Consider the following 21,871-nt stretch of genomic DNA (forward strand, 5'->3'; position numbering starts at 1 on the left):
TTTTGTTCAAATGAGAGGTATGGATCTAATTTCATTCTTCTGCAAGTGCATACCCAATTTTATAAGTACTATTTTTTAATTGTTTTTCAGTGCATGTTTTTGATGCATTTATCAAATATGCAGCCATAACTGTATGAGATTATTTCTGGACCCTCTTTTGTGTTTCACTGATCTACATGCCTATTGGTGTGCCTGTATCATGGTGTCTTTGCCACTATGGCTGTGTAGTATAATTTGAGGTCAAGTACTACGATCCTTCCAGCAATGTTCTTTCTGGTTAGAATTGCTTTGGCTATTCACGGTCTCTAGTAAATTAAAGAATCAGCTTTTATAGTTCTATAAAGAATGTTATTAGAATTTTAACGGAGGCAGCGTTGATCTGGGCATACACCCAAAGCACTCTAAATTATACTACAGAGAAACTTGTATAGTCTTGTTGATTGCTATTGTTTCACAAGAGCATGAAAACAGTGTCAGCCCGTATGTCCATCAACAAATGAATAATGAAAACATCACACACACACACACACACACACACACACACACACACACAATTTTATTTAGCCATAAAGAAAAATGAAATTATAAAATTTAATGGAAAATGGATCTGGAAATTATTAAGTGGGGAAGCACATACTAGAAAAACCAACACACAGTCTTCACTCCCATATACATTTAAGACCCTAGCTCCTAAATTTTACAAGTATGTATATGTGGATGTGAGCATAAGTAAAGGTCTTGAAACTAGTAAAGTGTCTTAGGGCTACTATTGCTGTGATGAAACACCATGACCAGCAGCAATGTGTGGAAGGATTTATTTCACTCACGGTTCCCTATAACAGTTCATTATCAAAAGCAATGAGGGCAGGAACTCAAACAGGGCAGGAATTTGAAGGCAGGAGCTGATGCAGAGGACACAGGGCGTGGGAGTGCTCACTGCCTTACTCCTCATGGCTGACTCAACCTGCTTTCTGATCACCAGCCCAGGGATCGTGCTGCCCACAGTAGACTGGGTGTTCCCACATTGATTACTAATTAATAAAATCACCTACATGCCTGTCTACCACCTGACCTTATGTAGGCATTTTCTCAATTAAAGCTCCCTCCTCTCTGATGGCTCTAGCTTGTATCCAGTTGACATAAAACTAGTCAGTACAAAAGGGGACCACAAAAGGGGAAATGGGTTTTAAGGAAGTGGGAGGAGGTAAACAGACCATGTGACATAGAAGCAGAAAGAGAACTAGTGGAGGCGGGAGGGTACAGCAGGGAGCATGGGTGGGGAAGAATTGGAAAGAAAGGTCAACTAATAGAAACTGCTCATGAAAAACATAACTAATCTATGTCTGCCTGATTAATAAACAAATTAAAAGCAGACCATTCTCCTCCACTCTCACATTCATCACATAGACCTCTGTGGTGCAACATGTGCGTGGTGCTTTCCCGTCAACAATTAAGCAAGCAATTCTGTAGCAACAGAAGCTGGGGCTTCCTGACTGAATTGTAGTCCGGTTCTATGGACTGGTACCTGACTGTAAGATAACGGTAAGTACATCTTACAGCTCAGTGTAAGATCTAATAGAATCAGTCAAGGTTTTAGCCTCCCAAGACGTCCCTGTCACAGCTTCAGGTGCCAGTCATAAGACCTAGTTTGACTTACAAACTGGCTTCCCTGCTACGGCAGCTCTCAGAATTCAAAGAGCCTGAGTTTATTATAAGGGATATAGATGGAAAGATGCAAGGAGGAGCCTCACGAAATACCTATGCTCTGTGGGAACACCACTCTCTAGGAATCCCCACGTATTAGACTGTCTGGAAGCTCTATGAGCTCTGCCCTGTAGGGTTTTATGCAGATTTTATTCCATTATCATGACCGAAGCCAGGAAAACCATGTGAATACATGACTGAAGGAAGAAGGTATAGTCAAATGCTATCAGCCAGACAGGAGAAACCTAGAAGGCCTTTGATTCAGACTCCATGAGGATGTTTTTGCAACATTTATTTCTCCTCCGCCTGGGACAGACCTATTTTAAAACAGGAGTCCTATTATCAGTCTGGGTTGGACGGTTTCTTTACTGCCAGCTCTAAGTACAGGGAAGATTATGGTCTGCCTTAGAGAAGAGGAATTCTAATTTCCATGGCCCATATTGGGGAGGGAGTTACTAACTCTAAACATATGGGTAAAAACAAAGATGAGCATCATGTCATCCACATATCCTTTGAAAGGCAAAACAGACCAGAGAGCCAGTTAACAGACGCCCCTGAGACAAGAGGCCGATTGCGAAGCAGCAGTGGGGAAGTTTCTAAGCTACTTTTCTCTACCTTTCACATGGTGGCAGTCACACTGCCACAGGCACTTGTCAACATTCATCACACTACGTAATAGTACTCCATGCCAACGATCCTTCAGCAAAATTGATATTTTTACAGGTGGTCCACGGGGAAGCTCCCCCTCCGCGTAGATACCATGATGCAGATGCAGAAACAGAAAGCGAAGTTGTTTGCTTCCATTTCATGATATCATCAAATCAACTTCATTCAGTTGAAAAGCTTCCCTGCAGCCATGGCAGCCTTTTCCACAGCGGATCTTCAGCAAACAGCAGCCCTGGGACTCATGTGCAGCATGTAAAGCACCCCTCTTTGTGGAATGAAGGAAATATTTCAACAACTCTCAGTAAACTGCTGCTCTCCTCGAAGCAAAATGCGTCTGATTATGCAACATGATGGGAACTGAAAATAAAATAAAATGGCTGAGTAATTCCGGGAGCAAAGAGAAAAGATGAGGAGACACCTAAGAGCCACTGGTCACATACCTAACATAACTGCCTCGAAAACAAGGGACAGGTCTGTAAGACATGGCGGTGGTTGAGCCAATGGCACCACACCAGCCAGCATTGCAATCCATGAGCTTGGCAGGAATGCACACAAGGCACCTGTGTACAGATTAACCAGAGTCTAGTCAACCCCTTCACAGCTACCTCAGGTCAAGAGATGAGGCTGTGAACCCAGGAGTGAGTTGTATGCATAACATCCACAAAGGAAGACAGGCAGTGCTGTCTGTTCTGACCTGTGAAGTCAAATGTATGAATGTGCCCCACATTTGCCCATTTCTATCTTTTAAAATAATGTAGTACATATGATGTATAGAGTATGTACATGTATATGATTGTGTATGTTTCTATGTACGGCTTTGGGTGTAAATATGTCCTGGCATATGTATGAGGTCAGAGAACAATCTTCATGTTGGTCCTCACCCTTGTAGCTTGTTTAAGGCTAGTCCCTTCTTGTTCCCCACTGCCTATGTCAGGCTGGCAAGCTGGCAAGCCTTCAGGGATTCTCCAGTCTCCCTTCCCTTCTTGCTTTAGGTACACTTGAGGTGCGCATGCTCTATTTGGGATCTAGAGATACAAATCCATGACGTCATTGTGTACAGCAATGCACACAGTGAGACTTTCCCCTCATTCCCCTCTCCTCCTTTATTAAGCTCTGGTTTCACTCACTTGTACTATTACCATCCCAATCTACATTTGAAATAAAGTTCCATTTCAGGATGTTTTATCCTGAAAAATAACTGAAAACATTCCTAATGTTAATGATACCATAAGACATAGTTATCTCTTAATTGGCATCTTGTTGAAAAATTTGTTCACTGGATCAATACAAGACCAAAGAATTGGAGCTAGAAATCTGTCAGTGACACACGCACTCATCACTGATAGGGTTAAAGGCTAAAACTGCCTTCCCATGGCCACTGGACCCACCATAAGAACTACATTGTAGCCTCTAGTTCTCTGTTTCAAAGTTTCAACAAATCCATGAAATCAGAAAATTCAGAACATACTTTCCTTCCTCTTTCAAGTAAAATGTTTCAATATCGTAAGGGGCAACTTTTAGTAGAAAAAAAATGTTTTTCCATTAGATCTAATAAGAGTTCACCAAGCCGTAGGCTTTATCTGCATTAGATTATCAATGTCTCCTTGGACCTCTGTTTCACTAGTGCACACAGGCGAGCGATCAATCTACTCTTGTAATCTCCACGGAGGTTCCACCTGAAGCTACTTCCCACGATTCTTCAGGAGATATGAGCTTTAAAAATTGCTTTTGAACATCTTTTTAGGTGTCATATTAGCAAGAGAGATCTGTTGACACTTCAGCTCTGTACATACTTGCTCCTCCAAATCCTTTAAAATGCCAACCGATTTGGGGTCATTTGCTCCAGCACCGTTTATAGTGGTCACTTCAAGAATTCTGCCACTAAGCCAAGCACAGGAGCTAAGCCCTAGGACCTCAGAACTGGAAGGCAGGAAAAGACTAAGCACAGCTACATAGTAAGACCCTGCTTCAAGAAGATAAAATATTTTTACCACTGCATCAACAGGACAGCTCATCTTTCATGTGTTTTTTCATATTTGTTTTATATAAGATGATGTTAGATGGCTGGGGATTTCTCTCAGTACCAGAGTATTCTTTAAGCATGCAGAAGGTGCTGCATTCTATTCCCAGAACTTGAAAAAAAATTAAATGCAATAAAGTGATTCTTAAAAGATGATATCATACCATTTTATAAAACTTGCCTACTTTCTGCTTTTATGAAATTATCAAAATTGCATTTACTTGGTTGGCTCAGGAGGGGCTACCGGCTCTCCTCCCATCTGCCTCAGACCGCCGCCTCCTAACCCCTTCACTTTCTCTGGCGCTCAGCCTCCGTGCCTATGTTCTTGCTGTTCTACTCACCAGGCATTCCCTGTGCCTCAACCTCTCCTCAGATTTTCCACTTTGCCTCAAAACTCATCTCCTCAGAACTCTGAGTCCTTTCTGACCTCCCAAGTGTCCTCTCTAGGCTGCTTTTATTGCTCAAGCTGTGTGTCTTCCGAAGCTGTGAAACACTGGTCTACTAGCAGCATCCGCATCACAGCCCAGGCTACAGTGGTTACCTAACACAAACTTACCCACCCAGACAGTGAGAGGACAGAGACCGGCAAAGGATTAGTGTCTCCACTTCCCACACAATAGAACTGATACCCACTACATTTGCTCACTGACCTACATTTACAATAGGGGCAACTGATAGCAACAAAATGCTTCTGACACCGCAGTCGGTGCTGTCCTCACTGGTTTAGGCAAAAACCTAAAGAATTCTGTAGCTTGTGCTTTGAGTCGCAGTCAAGCTTTTAGTGAGGATTCAATTTTGACCTGATAAGTTTCAAGATTATTATCTTATCTCAGCAATTTCTATGCTTGGATCAAGTACCCAACTTTTGTTTACTTATTTATTAATTTATTAATTTTTTCTTAACATGAAAAAAATCCATTGAACTTTTATCCCAGCAGCTTGCTTTATATATATATATAAAAGTGACCTCACATAGGCATTATGCCTCTAAGTAAATGTTTGCATGTATATACAAGAAAGTCAGAAGTGATGTTTAGGAAATGTATTTGGCCCTGTAGATTGAGTTTTAAGTATCTCTCTTTATCTTTCCTAAGCACTTACTGTTGACATAAAAGATAAACTCAATGCAGTATTTTACCAAAAGAATCATTGCAGTGTTTACACATTTTTTGCAGTTAACTGAAGACATATGCTTATCTACACAAATATTTCATATCTAGATAAATGGAGAAAAAGTAAGTTCACTTAATAGATATCAGGCTTCTATGGGGCTTCCATGGGATTGGAGATAAATCCATAAACTGTGTTAATGTTTGTGACACTGGATTTCCAAATGGCATGTCCAGTGTAGATGCAAGGAATTTAAATGAAGAGCAGAACTTCCCCCCTCAGCTGTAATGTGCCAAGGTTCTGTAACTAAATTGTGAAACAGATTTAAAGCCGCAATAAACCACGGTGATAAAGACCTAGGGTGGAGACTGGTTCCTGCAGCTACAAGCGTTTACTCCCATTTCAAATGTAACGTGCTAAATGGAATTCTACAGTGACTACATTAGCTACAGTGCTGTGTCTAGCCTGTTGCTGTAGTGGCTGTATTACAGACCTTGAAACAGAACGTATACTGCTTCTCATGATGGACACAGCACCATACCCTCCCTAGAACTTTCACAAACCACACGAGAAGCACCTCAAGTCTTTGAACTTGTGGACCTTAAGTCTGTAGTCACAGGTAAAAGGACACCAGGATAGCATGGTCATATTCCTATGCAAAAGGCAACATGACATCTGCCCCCACCAATACGAGCCTTCTGAGTTTCCCAGGAAAGAAGTCCAAGGGATCTAGCAAGATGGGCATGCCATAAGCATTGAGTTCATGTGTGGATTCAGTATTTGTATTTATTTATTATTGTGCATCTGGGACGTGTGCGGGCTCATGTGCAGAGGTCACAGGACAGACTGAGTTCTAACTAGGTTCTAACTGAGTTAGTTGAACTAGGTCATTTGGCTTCCGTGATTAGTGCTTTTCACCTGTGGAACCATTTCATCAGAATGTAAATATGCATACAACTAAGGATTGCAATAGTAAGAAAGGCACCTCAGTGTTTCAATTCATCATTCTTTGGGTTTTGTTGTTGCTGCTATTGGCCCATTAAGACAGTAGGCCAGGTAGTCAAACTTATGACACAGATGAGGATGACTCTGAACTTCTGATTTTCCTGTCCCTACTTCCCATGTGCTGGGATAGAAGGCCAACTGGAATATTTTTTATAAGGAGTTCTCAGAATTTTCTTTTGTAATCAGCATTTAGAATATGCTACAATTCAAGTCTGCAGAAGACCTGGACAGTAATATATCTATTCCTCTTTTTAGGTTCCATTGTCTACATTGTAGAAGAAGGGGCTAACTCAGTGGTTCTCAACCTATGGGTCGTGACCCCTTTGGCAAACTTCTATCTGCAAAAATATTTACATGACAATCCATAACAATTATGAAGTAGCAACAAAATAATCTTATGGTTGGGGGTCACCACTGCATGAGGAACTGTATTAAAGGGTTGCAGAATTAGGAAAGTTGAGAACCACTGGTCTAAGTCTACTGCTCTCAACTCTAAAATCCAGAAGAGTCTAATTACCTAAGGATATTTATACTTTAAAAGAATAATATCAGGGCTCTTCCAAAGATACAGACTTTTGAAAGTAGTACCCATTTCAAAACAAATGAATTATTATTACTTAAAACACATGCACACTTTCTTCCCAATAGTACATAACAACCCTATTTATTGTGGTGGTTTGGGGGCAAAAGGCAATGCCTTATTGGAATTACTGGATCCAGCAATACTCAAGCAATAAATTTTATAGAACTTGGTCACCCTGACATCTCAGAGTCCTTTATGATAACATTCAAGTCAATACATCTGGTTGAGTTAATAATTAGTTTAAGTATATTATAAGTCAGTGTTGCACACAACCATTCCTGGTACACGGTGATACAGTCCATTGTGACACAATTTGCTAATAATATTTCAAAACTCTAATTACTTATTCTATTTTTCTTTTGTGACCCTAATACTAATATTAAAAACTCATTTAATAATAAATAGGAAGTCAGGTATGATAGCTCACACCTGTAACCTCAACGCTCAAGAGACACGTGGAAGACTTCCAGCGGCTTGATGTGGGGAAAAGAGTGAATTCTAAACTAGGCGGAGTGAAAAAGAGACACCATCTCACAAAAATAAGAAGGCAAGCAAACAACACCTCAGGATTCTTAAGTAAGGTCTGCACGTGCAACAGAAAGAAAAGTTTGTCCTAGGAATCAGAAGGGCTTGGAAAAAACTCATGAGAAGTTCAGTCAGATGTCAAAAAATAAAAAAATAAATAAATTCAATTTAAGAACTGCAATGCTTAAATGTAAAAAACAAAATAAAACCATGTCATAGAGATGTCACTTAGCCCCACCCCCGATAAAATAAAGAGGCAGAATTCTTTTTTTAAAGAGTTGAAGATAGAGTTCCACTCTGAGATGTACACTGTAGGTTATTTCCCACTGAGACACATGAGATTAAAATTCTTAAATGCACCCCATGTTCCAGTCCAGCCCAGACACAAAAACATGCATAAGTTCACTAGGGCATAACAGAAATACACAACCAAGAGGGACCTGCTTTTCCAGGCTCTTTCCAGGGTCCTATATCCTAAGTAAGACTCTGAAGTTTTCCTATCGAGTTGCTGGATGAATAGGGCTACTCCAAATCAATAACAGGTATTGTGACACACAATATCACCCGGTACTTACTCGTGATATTCTATTTGCTGCTCTTTCCCATACCAAATACAAAAGACTATTATTATGCAACGGCCAGACTATCTCACTACAAAATGCAATAGAGTTGAAAATCAGCTAATGATTCATGTTTTTAGAGGGCAAGAAAAGGGACCAGAGTGGATGCAGGGGAAGGGGGCTTAGCACACTGTTTCTGAGCATGAGTTGTGAATCACATTTCTCTATCCTCCATGGTGTTCAAAGACCCCTGGTGAATGCTTGAGAGAACAGATGGTCTAACTCTGCATACACCATGATTTCCTACAATATAACTTACAATAGAGTTCAGTTTGCAAATTGGGCACAATAAGAGACATTTCAAGTTAATAATAATACAAATAAAGTTAATAATAAGAATATTTAACATACTACAAGTTCTTTATTTCGACTTCTGGGATTTTCCACTTAATATATTTAGAACAAAGTTGACAAGGAATAATGATTAGGAAGTACAGGCTTAGATAAGAGAAGTTGCTACAGGAAGAGCCCATTAAGCCACACTCAGAAGGTGTTTTTGAAAGCACCAAGTATTTTCTTACCATCTAAAACCAGGAATCACTAGCTGATATTCAACTCTATGGCGTTTTGTAATGAGGCACAGCCAGGACTGACAGCAGGGACATTGGAGCAAGGACTAAGGGAAGAGGGGCTGAATGGGAAGACTTTTAGTCACCAGGTCATGGATGACTCCAAGGAGGCAAAGCATGTGTGTTCTGGAACAAACCTGTAGAAAACTGGGAAGAGCAGAATCCAGAGTAGGCCCTGCTGTGTGTTGCTCACAACAAAGAAATGAAAAATGTTCCCTGGGTAAACATTGTGGGGGATTTCGCTAACAAAACCCCGTGTTCTTCACACTAGACTGCATGAGAATGCCAACCCTTTATGTTACATGTCTGCCTTTAAACATTCTAACCCAGGACCTACTGAGAGCATCCTTAGGACCACCCTCCTCACACAGAGAAAACCAGGGCCACTCTCAGCAACATTGGTGCTACAGCTGAGAGCTGTTTAGAAGTGCTAATCTCTGAGCACTCTGTCTACTGCATCTAGAGAATCTCAGATCTACGAAATCAGAATCAAACGTCTCAGCATAATGGAAATGCACTAAAATGGGAGAAACGGCACTTACAGGATGGGTGTACACTCCCCACTCACCTGCCTGACTCCTGAAGTCGTCACCTAACACACCTGTGCTCATTCTGGACCAACGGACATCTCCATATTCATCTAAGATAACCCAAAGGCCCACGATCTTTCTTTCAGGTATACTTATGCCTTCCCTTCACCTGGTTTGGCCCTTTGTTTCCTCACATTCTGTGGTGGTTTGGATAAAAATGGCTCCCACAGGCTCATAGCAAGTGGCATTATTTGAAATGATTAGGACTTGTGGAGGAGGACTTGTGATTAGGAGTTAGCTTTGGCCTTTTTCAAGGAACTGTGTCACTAGGGACAGGCTTTGATACTTCAAATGTTCAATCTATACTGTGTCACCACTTTCTCTTCCTTCTGCTCACCAATCTAGAGGCAGAACTCCCAGATACCTCTCTAGCACCATGTCTACCTGCCTGCCACCATGCTTCCTCCCATAATAATAGACTAAACTCCAGATTTTAAACCAGCCCCAATTAAATGTTTTCCTTTATAAGAGTTGCAGTGGTCATGGCGTTTAGTCACAGCAATGAGACCCTAACTAAGACACCTCCTGCATGACATTTCTTTAATCAACTATTTGCAACTGAAGAGATTTCCTAGATATTCCCCTTTCATTGCTTTTGATTTATTTTCTCCCTTCCCTGATTAGTTTGGCCCTTCCTTCTTTCCTTTCTTTCACCCTTCCTTCCTTCTTTCCTTCCTCCCTCCCTTCTCTTCTTTCCCCTCTCCTCCCCATTCCCTTCCTTGCATCTCAAGGTCTTACGTAGCCCAGGATGGCCCTAAACTCCTGATCCTCTTGCCTCTATTTCTCAAGTGCTTAACCCACATGACTGCACTAGCATCCCAGCTTCCTTTCCCTATTTTCTATTTCCTTACCATCACACGCCTTTGTCTATCCAATTAACCGTAGCCCTGAAAAATCTGGACACAACAATTCATGTGTCCCCTTACCAGGAGATGAAGCTTATATCTCCATGTCTTGAAGTTTTGATTAGTACTATAACTTTCTTTGATCTATGGGATGTTTACAAAGAAAACACAAACAGAAAATTAAAAGGGATTTGCACACTATGGCAGCAATTCCAGACAATGAGAAAAGCCATCGTAGGTTAGGGAAGCCCCAGGAAATGCTAAGTAATCTACCAGTGAATTCACAGCCCCCAAAGAAATAGGGAGTGTGATTTTGAGGCAAGGAGGGATGAGCAATTTATTCTGGTGAGAAAATATACTGCACTTGAGCATGAAAATTCCCAAGCGCAGTGCTAGTGTATGTCACTGCTAGGGTGTGTCGCTTGGGATGGCCTTTAGAGTGTGGGTATTTGAAAACGTTTTCAATGAACGGATAAGGACAGAATGCTGGCAATGGGGAAGACTCAAAGTGAAATCAGTGCATGACTACTGAACATTGCCTCCACGCTCCAGGGTAGAGAGTAGCTGAAAAGCCTTTCAGGGTTTACCACTGTCTTTAGTTTCCAGGTTTTTTTTCTTGAGTGAAGTAGTTATATCTTTATTAGTAAAAGAATATGGAAGTGTGTATTCCACATGCAGCATGTTAACTTAAGAAAACAAAACCTACAAGTCCATTAAGCCTCACCGTGCTCAGCTTGCCTAAGACAGCAAGGCCCAGGACCTCCAGAGTATTTTATCCATTATGAAGCACTCATGCTCCCCATTTTAAGGTACTCCAGCTTTTAGCAGATTGGGAATCGGCAAACCAAATCCTTGCACATTGCTTCAGCTCCTTCTTGCCAAAGAAGAAAAATCTGCTGCTTTGGACTCTGTTCAACAGTTGGAGACTCGACTTGGGCCATCGCTTTTCACATCTCAGATACTCCCTACTGTGTCTGCATCACGAAAATCGAAAATCAGGGAGTGCAAGTTCCCACATGACATGAAGCCAGGTCTCCAACCAGGAGAGCAGAGCATCCCCTGGAAAGAGACCACAGACTCAAATGGCTTCTGCAGCAGTGGGTGCTACAGCACAGTAAGGTCTTGGGGAAAGCACAAGCAGGCGCTATGGACAAGCAGCAAGACGGCTCTGCCCCTGTTTAGCAATCTTTCTTCTGAGCTGAAGTGTCACTATATTGCAGAGTGGCCCAGAATGCCCACACTTTAATGATCCTCTAGCCACAGCCCTTCAAGTAGCTGGCACTAGAAGAACAATTTATTTCAAATATAAAATACAAAAGCAAACAAGTTTATTTGATAGGGAACATTAAAGGATAACCTGTGACACACTAAATGTTTTCCTTCCCAAGAGTAGGGATTACAAAAAAGCCCTAAAATTTTGAACAGGTTTCAGTCCTAAACAGCTACACCTGAACTCACACTCCAAGTCTCAGTATAGTAAGCTGGTTGAAAAGCAACTTATTAGAGCAACTGAGCTCTCTGGATCTTCCAAACTCCTTTCAGGGAGTACAAATCTCTACACAAGGGAATCTAGAGTCCACATCTATGCAAAGACCTAGCTATCTGCCTTCTGATTTTCTGGTTTAGGAAATATGTTGTTGTTCATTAATATAGATTACTTAGGACTTTCTCTAAAACAAGGATTCTTGTACTAATCAACTCCCCCTTCTATCACAGATCTTATTTTATATCGTGTACAAGATTAAGAAAGAAACCATTAAGATTTGGATTTTTGTATTAATCCACCAGGTTCAGCTGCAACAACAGATGACCCAAGAAAATAAGCAATTGAAACCACCAAGGTTATCTCTAGCTTGTGTCATATGCCCACTGTGTACTAGCTCCTTGTGAGACACCCCCTCAAGAACCCAGACTAATGAAGTATCTACTACCTGGAGGTCTGCCAGTCACCCAGACAGATGACCATCACCAGGAGTCACTCACTGACTGTTAGTGAAGGGACATGTGTCACTTCTGTTCACATTTCACTTGTGCACACGTAACTCCAAAAATCCATAACTTCTCACACTGTGGGCAGCAATGGCTCGAGCTGTCCATATGACTTGTCATCTGTCCACTGCAGAATACACTTCTGAGGCCATTTTAACTGCTGAGCATCCTTCTAGATGTCACATGGCATTTGAAGGTACACCAGACTGGAACCCTGTCATTAAAGGAATTACTGGATAGACCAGACACCAAGAGGATGAGGCAAGATTATCACAAATTCAAGATCTGCCATGACTACAGAGTGGGTTCAAGCCAGTCTGGGATACTTAGTGACATCCTGTCTCAAAATAAAAGATACGAAAAGGCTGGTAGAGCTCAGTGATAGTTTTCTTGCCTGAAAGAAGGCTCTAGGTTCAGTACCCAGAACTACTATATTACTGTTCTCTCTCCCTCTCCGTCTCCGTCTCCGTCTCCATCTCCATCTCCTCCCTCCTCCCTCCTCCTTCCCCCTCTCTCCCTCCCTCCCTTTCTCCCTCCCTCTTCCTCTCCATTTTCCTCTCCCCTCTCCTCCCCCTTTTCTTTCCCTCTCCCTCTCCCACTCTCTCTTCCCACTCCTCCTCTCTCTCTCCCTCTCCCTGTCTCTCTGTAACCGGGAAGGAAATCATGACAAATAGAAAGAAAGAAAACAGGAAAGTTCACCTGCGTGCTTGATGAATGCTAGAGATTTTAGCCCACAGATAATTTGAGTCATGTGAGTGAAGAGGCAGGATCTGAGCCTGACAGTTTTCAGACACTGAAAATGGACACAGGGGTCCATTTGCAAGGAAGAAAAAGAGAGGGTGACTGAAGTCCTGACCGCTGAATGGCCAGGAGAGGAGAAGACAGAGTCCAAACAAAAAGAATGGATGGGTCTTTGCACTGAGATGCATCGTGTCAGAGGAAGAAATTGCTCTAGTCTTAACTCACACATCGCATGGGAAAACTTATTCTCCTCTCTCTCTCTCTCTCTCTCTCTCTCTCTCTCTCTCTCTCTCTCTCTCTCTCTCTCTCTCTCTCTCTCGTGAAACCCAGGAAATCACTCATCTTCCCTTCTATGTGTCTGAGCCTGAGGGCCTGGTCATTTGAGGCTTGGATCTGACAGCCCTAGATAGGTCAAACGGGGAGACCCATCTCGTTTGAGAGATTGGCTTCCGGCCATGTCACTCAACCAAGAGAATGTTCTTTCTGTAATTAAAGGGAGTTAACTCCCAATGAATGTTTGTTCTATTTGTCCTGAGTTTGTTTCCTATCTCCCAGGATATTTCAGAAGCCACTCCTTATGGTCTAAGCTAGAGGACTAATTTATGTCTGTTTGTTCTGGAGTCTGCAATCCAATCCTCCCTCTCATGAAGATTCAGAGTTTTGGCCTTCCAAAACAACCAATCCGGCTTGGCCCTGCCCTGTGTCTATGGCCATCAGAAGATTTCACTGCTATCTTTCAGGAAGCTTCAAGGACCTTCAATATGCTGCATTTGCTTTTTTTCCCATTGCACTGTTTCTGCGCAGACAGTAGATCTGCCTGTGACCTGAAACTCTTTTCTCATCATTAGCCAGTTCTTTGACGGGAAGGCTCTATGCTTTTTTCTTTTCACTGTCCCAGCAGACACAAGACTTCCAGGGCCATATTCAGAGCAGTTATGACAGCCAGGAAGCTCTTGGTGCTCACTGATATCCATGGAGAAGCAAGTCTGTTCCCAGGGTGAACTGGGACCTGGCTCTCACACTGGATACTGTCATTCTGAGTACTTCGATGATCACACAGATAAAGCTGAGAGTCAAAAACAGAATGACCTCAAGGACAATGCCAAGGTCAGAAACAGTAAGAGATAAGTGTTGGTTATTACCCAGGAAGCCAGAGTTTTAATGTACCGGCGTATCATTGATTTTTTAACTCCACCTCTTTATCAAACATATTATGTCCTAACCAGTCTTCCTCATTGGCTGTGTTATAAACATTTTAGAAACTTTCTCTAGTGTTCAGATTTATTTTGTACAAATTGCACGTGTCTATAAGTGTTTTAGGATTTAACTAGTATATTGACTGTTTCTAGAGTCATTTCATAGCACCATTCAGCATGCTATGAAATAGCATAATAATTACCACCCCCCTCCCGCCCCCAAGGAGGAAACCAAGGAATTGAAACCCAACTACAGTAAGTCCCAAAAGAGAAAGCACAATAGGGATTGGTTTGTTCGAAGGTTCACAGGAATTGTGCCTATATGCTGGGTTTAGCTATACTTTCAGGGCAGATAAAGAAGTGACTTTGAGATAACTTAGTATTTTGAGGAGCAATGGTTAGCTGAGCATTCTGAGCACAAAGACAGGTATAGAAGCAGGAAATCATGGAGGACATCTAGGGAACAATGCTCAGTTAGGCACTTAAGAGGCAGAGTAGGATACAAAATGGTGCAAGTATTTCAAGACAAGTGGGAAAAAATCATGAAAATGCCAAAGGCATTCATGTATCAGATACCAGAACTCCTGGTGACTTCAGAACAGGGAAGTGCTAACAGCAATGTCAAGCTCTACCATAGCTTTCTTGTTACATTTGTGGTCAACTCCTTGGGGATTTTGTGTGTGCAACCTCCTCTGTATTGAGCTCACCCCCCTGCAGAAAGCTTTGTAGATAGCTCCTTTCTTTTTCATCTATATTAAATTGGGTATTTCTTATTTACATTTCAAATGTTATTCCCGATTTCCAGGCCAACATCCCCCTAACCCCTCCTCCTCCCCTTCTATATGGGTGTTCCCGCCCCATCCTCCCCCCATTACTGTCCTCCCCCGAAGAATCCCATTCCCTGGGGGTTCAGTCTTGGCAGGACCAAGGGCTTCCCCTTTCCACTGGTCCCCTTACTAGACTATTCATTGCTACCTATGAGGTTGGAGCCCAGGGTCAGTCCAACCTTGGGTAGTGGCTTTGGGTAGTGGCTTAGTCCCTGGAAGTTCTGGTTGCTTGGCATTGTTGTTCATATGGGGTCTCAAGCCCCTTCAGCTCTTTCAGTCCTTTCTCTGATTCTGTCAATGGGGATCCCATTTTCAGTTCAGTGGTTTTCGGCTGGCATTCACCTATGTATTTGCTAGATTCTGGCAGTGTCTCTCAGGAGAGATCTACATCCGGTTCCTGTCAGCCTGCACTTCTTTGCTTCATCCACCTTATCTAGTTTGGTGGCTATATATGTATGAGCCACATGTGGGGCAGACTCTGAATGGGTGTTCCTTCAGCCTCTGTTCTAAACTTTGCTTCCCTATCCCCTCCTAAGGGTATTCTTGTTTCCCTTTTGAAGAAGGAGTGAAGCATCTGCATTTTGGTCATCCTTCTTGAGTTTCATGTGTTCTGTGCATCTAGGATAATTTGACCATTTGGGCTAATATCCACTTATCAATGAGTGCATACCATGTGTGTTTTTCTGTGATTGGGTTACCTCACTCAGGATGATACTTTCCAGTTCCATCCATTTGCCTATGAATTTCATAAAGTTTTTGATAGCTGAATAGTATTCCATTGTGTAGATGTACCAAATTTTCTGTATCCATCACTCTGTTGAAGGACGTCTGGGTTCTTTCCAGCTTCTGGCTATTATAAATTAGGCTGCTGTGAACATAGTGGAGCATGTGTCTTTTTTATATGTTGTAGAATCTTTTGGGTATATGCCCAAGAGAGGTATAGCTGTGTCCTCAGGTAGTGCAATGTCCAATTTTCTGAGGAACCTCCAGACTGATTTCCAGAATGGTTGTACCAGTTTGCAATCCCACCAACAATGGAGGAGTGTTCCTCTTTCTCCACATCCTTGCCAGCATCTGCTGTCACCAGAGATTTTGTTCTTAGCCATTCTGACTGGTGTGAGGTGGAATCTCAGGGTTGCTTTGATTTGCATTTCCCTCATGACTAAAGATGTCAAACATTTCTTTAGATGCTTCTCAGCCATTCGGCATTCCTCAGCTGTGAATTCTTTGTTTAGCTCTGAACCCCATTTTTAATAGGGTTATTTGTCTCCCTGCAGTCTAACTTAGTGAGTTCTTTGTATATTTTCGATATAAAAAAATCTGTTGTAGGATTGGTAAAGATCTTTTCCCAATCTGTTGGTTGCTGTTTTGTCCTAACCACAGTGTCCTTTGCCTTACAGAAGCTTTGCAGTTTTATGAGACCCCATTTGTCAATTCTTGATCTTAGAGCCTAAGCCATTGGTGTTTTGTTCAGGAAATTTTCTCCAGTGCCCATGTGTTCGAGATGCTTCCCCACTTTTTCTTCTATTAGTTTGAGTGTATCTGGTTTGATGTGGAGGTCCTTGATCCACTTGGACTTAAGCTTTGTACAGGGTGATAAGCATGGATCGATCTGCATTCTTCTACCTGCTGACCTCCAGCTGAACCAGCACCATTTGCTGAAAATGCTATCTTTTTTCCATTGGATGGTTTTGGCTCCTTTGTCAAAAATCAAGTGACCATAGGTGTGTAGGTTCATTTCTGGGTCTACAATTCTATTCCACTGGTCTATCTGACTGTCTCTCTACCAATACCATACAGTTTTTATCACTATTGCTCTGTAATACTGCTTGAGTACAGGGATAGTGATTCCCCCTGAAGTTCTTTTATTGTTGAGGATAGTTTTAGCTATCCTGGGTTTTTTGTTATTCCAGATGAATTTGCAAAATATTCTGTCTAAATCTCTGAAGAATTGGATTGGAATTTTGATGGGGATTGCATTGAATCTGTAGACTGCTTTGGGTAAAATGGCCATTTTTACTATAATATACCTGCCAATCTATGAGCATGGGAGATCTTCCCATCTTCTGAGATCTTCTTCAATTTCTTTCTTCAGAGGCTTGAAGTTCTTATCATACAGATCTTTCACTTGCTTGGTTAAAGTCACACCAAGCTATTTTATATTATTTGGGACTATTATGAAGGGTGTCGTTTCCCTAATTTCTTTCTCAGCTTGTTTCTCTTTTGTGTAGAGGAAGGCTACTGTTCAGTTAATTTTATACCCAGCCACTTTGCTGAAGGTGTTTATCAGGTTTAGTAGTTCTCTGGTGGAACTTTTGGGTTCACTTAAATATACTATCATATCTTCTGCAAATAGTGATATTTTGACTTCTTCCTTTCCAATCTGTATACCATTGATATCCTATTGTTGTCTGATTGCTCTGACTAGGACTTCAAGAACTATATTGAATAAGTAGGGAGAGAGTGGGCAGCCTTGTCTAGTCCCTGATTTTAGTGGCATTGCTTCAAGCTTCTCTCCATTTAGTTTAATGTTAGCAACTGGTTTGCTGTATATGGCTTTCATTATGTTTAGGTATCGGCCTTGAATTCCTGTTCATTCCAGGACTTTTATCATGAGGGGGTGTTGAATTTTGTCAAATGATTTCTCAGCATCTAATGAAATGATCATGTAGTTTTTATCTTTCAGTTTGTTTATATAGTGGATTACGTTGGTAGTTTTCTGTATATTAAACCATCCCTGCATACCTGGGATAAAGCCTACTTGATCGTGATGTATTCTTGGATTCAGTTTGCCAGAATTTTATTGAGTATTTTCACGTCGATATTCATAAGGGAAATTGTTCTGAAGTTCTCTTTCTTTGTTGGGTCTTCATATGGTTTAGGTATAAGAGTAATTGTGGCTTCATAGAAGGAATTAGGTAGTGCTCTGTCTGTTTCAATTTTGTGGAATAATTTGGATAGTATTGGTATGAGGTCTTCTATGTAGGTCTGATAGAATTCTGCACTAAACCCGTCTGGACCTGGGCTCTTTTTGGTTGGGAGACCTTTAATGACTGCTTCTATTTCTTTAGGAGTTATGGGGTTGTTTAAATGGCTTATCTGTTCCTGATTTAACTTTGGTACCTGGTATCTGTCTAGGAAATTGTCTATTTCCTGCAGATTTTCAAGTTTTGTTGAATTATAGACTTTGTAGTAGGATCTGATGATTTTTTGAATTTCCTGTGAATCTGTAGTTATGTCTCCCTTTTCATTTCTGATTTTGTTAATTTGGACACACTCTCTGTGTCCTCTCATTTTTCTGGCTAAGGCTTTATCTACCTTGTTGATTTTCTCAAAGAACCAACTTTTGGTTCTGTTGATTCTTTCTATGGTCCTTTTTGTTTCTACATGGTTGATTTCAGCTCTAAGTTTGATTATTTCCTGCCTTCTACTCCTCCTGGGTGTATTTGCTTCTTTTTGTTCTAGAGTTTTAGGTGTACTGTCAAGCTGCTGATATATGTTCTCTCCTGTTTCTTTCTGCAGGCACTTGGGGCTATGAGTTTTCCTCTTAGCAAGGATAGCTCCTTCTTACCATTTAGGTACTTAACTCACTGTTTTGTCCTGCATGAGCTTCTTTGGCTTTTGTCTCAAAAGTGCTCACTCTCCTCTACATCGGTTTTTAATCTACTAAGGTATGTGCTTTCTAAGAGCACTTACAAGTTATTTTACTTATGTCACTAAGGTTTATAGTGTGCCTTCTCCCAATCTAAGATAAACTTAACCAGAACAAGCAAATGTAGCAGGGTTAAGCTTACCAGAATGGTTGACAAACAGGTACCTATTAATCACCCCCAGGGCTTAATAGATAGATGATATCATACACTTTACTCATACAAAGTATATTGTTCTTGTTAGGTGTGCTTTGTCAACCTAGATATACCTGGGAAGAGTGAATTTGAATTTTAAAAAAGCCTCCATCAGAATGACCTGTAGGCAAGTCTGTAGTGCATTGTCTTGTTTAATGAAGGATGTGGAGATGACCTGCCCACTGTGGGCAGTGCAACCCCTAGACAGGTGGTCCTGAGTTGTACAAGTAGGTTGACCAAGCCTTTAGAAGCAGGCCAGTAAGCAATGTTCCTCTGTGGCTTCTACTTCAGCTCCTACCCCCACATTCCTGCTTTGACTTCCCATAGTAATGGAGTGTGATCTGAGAACTATATGGTGAAATAAATTCTTTCCACCCAAAGTTGCTTTTGGACACTGGGTTTTATCACATGCATAAATATCCTAACTAAGACATGCATTATCCAGTGGTTTATCCAGAGATACTGAAAAGGGAAATACCACTATGGATAGTTTCAAATGACTGTACATCCCAGCACTTGGGAGGTAGAGTCAGGAGGAGCAGGAATTCAGGGTCATACTTGGTCTACATAGTGTTTGAGGTCAGTCTGGGATATCTGACCCTTTCTTAGAAAACAGAGAGAGGACATAACAGTGAATTAAATGACATTTTGATTAACATTACTCATCAACTCTTCCCTTCTGCTTCAACAGATTTGTAAATGTGAATTTTGCATAAACAGAATAATCATTTAGCATAGCAATTTCAAGGTCCCTGCAACAAATCCTAAGCTACAACTTTTTTCGTAGAAAGCATTGATATTTATGCTTGCTTCTATTTCCACCTCCAACACATACATACACATCCTCACACATGCGCACACACACACACACACACACACACACACACACACACACACACACACACACACAATCATTTAGTGTACCTAGAATAAATAGTCTTGATGATTAGAGATTAAAGAGAGAAGTTGGCTGGATAGTTTGGGTTAATAAGACAACAAAAGTCACTGACCAAGTTTTGAAAATGGCTACATAACTCTGTTAATTCCTCCCATTTTCTTAGTCATTATTCAAAAAAATGCATAACTTTTTCTTACTTTCCATCTGTCTTTCAGATAATGGCTGACATCTAGGCATGTTCTCTATGACACTCCAGGCTTGCCTACTCTTTCTGAAGCTCTCCACCTCCCACTACGCTGGTGTTTGCTGCCACAGGGCTGCTTGCTGATCTCCACTGCTGAGCATCCCAGCCTAACTCAAAAGGCAGGAACTGCTTCCTCTCTCCTTTCTCCACAGATTCTCTCCCAAAGCTCCTCGGTGCTTTTTACAACTTGCTTGCCCTTCTTTCTTCTCCCAAACTCTAATAAAAAGTGTCTTTGAGTTTCCCCTGAGTCCATTTTTAAATTCTCTTATTAATGAGACTAATCCCAAAGAGGGGGCCTTAATTTGTCAGAAATGCAGGGTGCCCAAAGGAGAGGTGCCTAAACCTACAGTTAACACCACCACAAGCAAGCAGTACCCATCTAATTTGGAGTTACGGATATCTGACTATAATGTTAAAGGCTCTGGGATTATCTCCCCGCTCCCTGCACTCTATTCTAACCTGTGTGCATGACCAAGCTTTATTTTGGTTGAGAAATTTCAATTAGAGAAAACAAGACAGAAGCCTGGGAACATCAATATGGAGAGAATGCAATATTTTCACAGCTGTAACTGTCTCAGTATAGAAGAACACCAAATCTTTTATCTATGAATATTATTACAAAAGAATCAGCCCTACCAATAAGTTTTTCTTCAGTTTCAAAGTTCTTTCACCCTGAACACACACACACACACACACACACACACACACAGAGAGAGAGAGAGAGAGAGAGAGAGAGAGAGAGAGAGAGAGAGAGAGGGAGAGAGAAAGCTCGGCTTACTGGAATGCTGGGAAAGCCATCACGAAAAGGCCTGCTTTTAATAAATCTGATTTCAATGTTGGCATGGTATCCAAAATGTAATTTTCCCAAGAGAGAATTAACCATTCAGATAATGCATAGAAAATTACACTAGGAACTTAATGTTTCTTTAGTAATTCTAACTCTAAATTAACATACAGATTAACATACAAATGCAAACAAGATTAACCTATTGCATAGAGTAATCTTAAAATGCTATATATTACTGATCTTTTTGTCTCCTAAACATGAGGATTGGATGTTCACATCAGTGACATTCCTCCCTCACACCTTGTTCTGATGTCACACGTTACCCATCTGACGTGAAAAAAGAAATGGTTCTAAGAAGGACACTCTATAAATAAATCTAAAATCCATATCCAATAGGCAGTAAAACTTAGGGCAAGAGTACATAAAGCAACATGTTCAGAACCCTGCTTCATTGTGCTACGTTAAATATACATTTAATATACATATATATTAATATACATACATATATATGGCAGGCTATGTGACATGTGAATAAATTAATAAATTTTCATCATAATTCAGAGATGGAAAGCAGGCTATATGGTTACCTAAACTGTAGTAAATATATGTGACATCGTACTTTACAGCTGGTGTGATAGAAAACACCTGATCAGTAATCCCTACATGGGACCCAGACACAGGAGGATCACTATGAGTTTGAAGTCAGCCTAGACTCCATAAAGAGAAGCAGGGAATCCTGGCTCCACCGTAAGTAGCCGTCCCTCAAAACCAAACGTGATGTAGCTACTGCCTCCAGATTGAACCCGTCCTTTCTGAAGGAAAAAACTTGAGTCATAAGACCCAGGAAACTAATGAAACTCACAAGGCTCAGGAAACTCCGAGTTACAAGATTCACAAACCCTTCTCCAAGCAGTAATCTATCAGAGAGAAGACGCTCCCCTGGGCCTGACGGCAAGTTGTACAGGGAGCTCCAGGCAGACAGTTTTCTTGAGTGGTCAACAGTGCTTAGACGGGTTTTTTTGGTGATGCAGATGCCTTTGAGTCATTCACACTTCTGCAAATAACCCCTCATTCCTGCTACTCTCAGTAACCCCAGTAAACGCACTA

General features: G+C 41.3%; 1 protein-coding gene and 1 pseudogene across 4 annotated transcripts in view; one reads left to right on the forward strand and one right to left on the reverse strand.

Annotated features, from left to right (window-relative positions):
• Pcsk5 (proprotein convertase subtilisin/kexin type 5) overlaps positions 1 to 21,871 on the reverse strand; it is a 431,011-nt gene that overhangs the window by 397,562 nt on the left and 11,578 nt on the right. The gene's annotated exons all lie outside the window — the stretch shown is intronic.
• LOC120100483 (small nucleolar RNA U13) lies at positions 21,003 to 21,097 on the forward strand (annotated as a pseudogene).

This window comes from Rattus norvegicus, chromosome 1 (genome assembly GCF_021556685.1).
Source record: "Rattus norvegicus strain SHRSP/BbbUtx chromosome 1, alternate assembly SHRSP_T2T, whole genome shotgun sequence".
Taxonomy (NCBI): Eukaryota; Metazoa; Chordata; class Mammalia; order Rodentia; family Muridae; genus Rattus; species Rattus norvegicus.